A 4,316-nucleotide genomic window follows, 5' to 3' on the forward strand; every position below is an offset into this window, starting at 1 on the left:
GTAGGTCACCTATTTTGGTTTCAAAACGGCGAATTATGCTGAAAGGTGAGTGATTTTCATGTCTGATTATTATTATAATCTTCATTATCACTTTATTCTAAGAGGGCGGTGCCCTATCTGCCTCTACTGGCCAGCTGCCACTAGTAACAGAGCTACTAAAGTGCACATTGAGTGAATGTGTTGTTTAATACAGCTGCTAAACGGTTTTCAAATATAACAGTTTGTTGGGAGCATTTTTTGTTGAACGTTGAACATCTTTAACCCAGACCGCCAGAAAACCCCTGAGGAGTTAGTTGATTACATTTTTAAATATTCCTTGGAGCTTCGAGCCCCACGTACATTTGAAGTGTCCATGCAGGACTGTGTTGTGTTTAAGATGGTGAAGAGCCAGTGATTATGATTCCACTCTTCCAATGTTTGTGTTCAGGCTTTGCCAGTCTGCATATGTTTGTTATGAGCATGTGTGGCTGTCAGTCACTGGTATCTTGGCTGTACAGGCGTGAGCACGTCGGACCTGCTGAACACGTGTGAGTCAGTGAGAGAAACACACACTGAATGACTCCAACGCTTTACAGTATCAGTACTGTGGTATTGCAGTACTTTACTACAAGTAAAGGTCCTGTTCTGAAAATGTTACTCAAGTCAAAGTAAAGAAAGTATTACAGTACCATCTGTGTTTGATCCAGGTTTGTCTGAGAGGAAGCCAAATGAAATTTATTTTATATTAAAAATAAAATGTTATGAGAAATTACGTTCGACACATTCAGTATATTTATACTATTACATAAAATCATGTGGGTAAAAACTTGATCAAGAAAGAACCTTTCAACCAACTACTGGCATAGATCAATTAGGCCTAGCTTATATTTATGGCTACGGTGATGATAGTGATAAATGCTACATACTGAGATACTTCCAATTACTTGGAATCATTATATTAAATATGTACCTGAGTAATAGGTACAATCTAAACCACAGTGCTGACAGCTCTCTACTGATGTTTTCGTGAGTTAACATTATAGTTTTACAAGCTGATAAACTGCTGCTCAGCTTTTAATGCTTCAGAAATCTAATAAGTGTGGGAAGCTTAACATATTGATGTGATTGGAAGGATTCAGACTGTTGTTTACTACCTGCCCTTAGCTGTTTGTCAGACTGCTAGTTACAATATACAGAGCTGCAAAATAATGTACATGTTTGTATTAACACTAATTTGTTAATGTTTAATTAATGCACAGACTCACTCTGTTGGACTTTTTAAGCACCTTGCTTTACAATCATGGAAGCAGTAGAGATTGGCGATCATTGGCTGAGAGTACTGCCAGCAGCTCTTAATGCACATTCACCGACAACCAGCAGTTTCTCTTTGTAGTTTGGCTAAACCACAAAATTTATGTTAATTGACCAAAAATGATAAAATCTAAAAATAATGATCAATAATGAAGAGCCTACAATATAATTCTGGCCTTAATACAACTAGGCACAGGAAGGTTGCAGTGATGGGAAATGTTATGTTTTAAGGGGATCATTATTGCAGTAGCATGCTCTGGATCAAATTTTGGAAGATGCAACTAAGAATTCAAAGTAAAATTACACCTATTAAAAATTAAAGTAAAAGCAATGAACATCCGAATATGTTGAATGTCAAATTTAAAACTTTAAATCTCTAAAACAACCAGTTTCAGTTGTCAAATAAATGTAAATACAGAGAAAGAAAAGGAGAAAGTCTCCAAAATGTTAACAAATGAGGGTGAAAGCATCATGTTTTCGTGACAAGGTGTGGGGGTGGAGTCGTCCAGCGAGGCAGCTCAGAGGTCCGGCCCCCCCGCTCTTCATCCCACCTGGAAAAGAGGCTTACGTGTGTCAGGTTCCCTCCACACAAAAGACCAAAAGGCCAAGGTAGCGGTTACATTATAATTTCAGGGGAGGAGGCAGCTGAGAAGGAAGTCTGGATGGGAACCAGAGAACATGATGGGATAGGTGGGATGTACCGCGGCGGGGCAGAGGATTAAGGAGGTTAGGTGATATTGTTGTGCCGTTCTTTATCTCAGCTGTTCGATGACTCAGTTTAGGATGTTCCCACATCTGTGTATCAGGTGTGTTTGGTGTGTGTGGATCAAATGCAACGTATAAAATCCTAAATACAGAACGCAGTAATTGTATATGAACTATTAAAACTAACAAAATATGTAAGAAGTGGCCACCTGTCAAATTCAGGGGGCAGGGTAACCGATAATTACTGCTAATTGTAGCTGCTGGTAGCTAGGTAGCTCAGTAAGCCATGCAGCTAGCAGTCTTATTAGCTGTATACCTACTGTACTGTGTGTCTATGAGCTGACTGGGAGCTTGGAGTACGGGGAAATGTTGGTGTTTACACAGCTTTGCACGAACAGGAGGAGCTTTGGAGGCCTGAGGCGGGAGGGACCAAGTGAGGAACGCTGTAGGCTTGGAGGATCTCAAAATTCTAATTTGAATTAATTTAGTCTTTTTAATACAGTGCAACAACCATGGTTTCAAGTTTGGGTGTTTGGTGTTTGGTCAGGGTTGGGACATGATTTGGGTAAAAGTTACTTATTTGACCTTTGTTGTCACGGTTACAGTAATAACCACTTGGTTAAGGTTAGGGAACAATGTGGGGATGTTGCCAACCATGTCGGTTGGAAATGGAAAATGAACAGCAGCCTCCAGTGTTGCACCGTGTCCACACAGGAGGTGTAGCATGAACATTAGCAGAGAAGCAGCTTCAGTGCTAATCACTGAAGTTATACATGCAAAATGGAAAAATACAGTCTTAGAGAGCCATTAAGTTATCAGTGTAGACAGCTGTACTGATTAGTGTTCGTTCGGAAAATGTTTTATAGGTGAACGTACTGTACTGAATCACTTCCTGAAACGATCTGATCTTAGAAAGTTTGGTTGAGCTCTCAGCCAGTTGCGAGCGACGTGCAGGGATACACTGACTCATTCAGATGGGTCCTCACTCACTGAATGTATTACACACAGTGAACACGAGCCCTGAGTGATACACCGTCGCCGAGTCGCTTCATCTGACAATAAAGTAGTCGTATCATCATCATCCTGTGTAGACAAGGAGCTAGGCAACTGGCAGAGACTTCAGGAAGTTACTGGTCCCAGCAAAGTAATAGTTCGGCACACAACCCCTCGTAAAACAGCAAACTTATTGACACTATTTTTAATGTCTTCATTCCACCAGGCATGGCTGGCAAAGGCACTGTGACATTGCATCTACGACATTGATTTGGTCCGTCTGGCACGCTCCACCATGAGTGTTACAGAAATGGAGCCCGCCATATTTTTTTGATTTAGACATTATTCCTTGATTTATGTGCTTCTACCATGGGTAAGTAGGCTACTTAGTTTGTTTCCTTTTTGTCTGTTTTGATGATCAGGTGTCTGCACAGGGTTTTTTATTTTGAGAAGTGAAAGTATTCTTGATGCTGTTTCTGTGTCTGGTTTCTGTCAAAAAAAGAACTGCTGCGTACTCTCTGTGTAGCAGAGTGGAGAACCACCTCTGAAATGCATTGTGATGCTTCTGGTGGAATCACAGGCAATGTTTAGAACGGCTGCTCCCAGCTCTGGCAGACGTGTCTCAGCCAGAAACAGTAAGGATATTGGATACATAATAATTTGGCCAAAGAAGGTGGCTGAAAGGGAAATGGGTGAGTCCATTGCTGAGTGTATTTGGCTGAGACACAGTCAAGTAATATGACTTACATTAAATAATGTAAAAAAATTATAAATGAATCAATAAAATGAAATTAAAAAGTGCCACTAATTGAATAATAGAAATGATCTACTGAGATCATCAGTATTATTTAATATCAATCTTTTTTTTTTTTTTTATCACATCAATAGGAAATGTAATTTATTATTGTGGACAAAAACACTTAATTTCCAACCTACTCTAGGGTAAGACAAGTCACTTTCTTTTTATGTATTAATTTTCATTTTGGGTGAAATTATTCTTCACAGTGTTCTGTCTGTTTGGATTGAAGCCTAGGAGGTTTGGAAAAAAAATATTTTATATCTTTAATCCCAGTGGATGCTTTTAAAAACTGCCAGAATTCATATTAAAGAGATGGAAAATGTAAAACGTGCAAAAACACGAATCACAGAGGAATTGTACTTTGTTAATTTTTAGCTGTTAATCACTTTGGAGAATGAGGGGTCACCTTATCTTTGTCAGATCTAATTCTGGAGATTAAACCTCTTTCTTCTTCACACCTTGAACGCCGCCAAACGTTAACGCCTCATCACCTCGACACTTTAACTCTTGTGTCATACACATCGTCGTC

The 4,316-nt window shown here is 39.5% G+C and overlaps 1 protein-coding gene across 1 annotated transcript in view; it reads right to left on the reverse strand.

Annotated features, from left to right (window-relative positions):
* cadps2 (Ca++-dependent secretion activator 2) overlaps nt 1-4,316 on the reverse strand; it is a gene marked incomplete in the record, with an annotated part of 177,905 nt that overhangs the window by 19,649 nt on the left and 153,940 nt on the right.

The sequence above is a fragment of the Morone saxatilis genome, unplaced genomic scaffold (assembly GCF_004916995.1).
Source record: "Morone saxatilis isolate NCDOM2014 unplaced genomic scaffold, NCSU_SB_2.0 Contig2, whole genome shotgun sequence".
Taxonomy (NCBI): Eukaryota; Metazoa; Chordata; class Actinopteri; family Moronidae; genus Morone; species Morone saxatilis.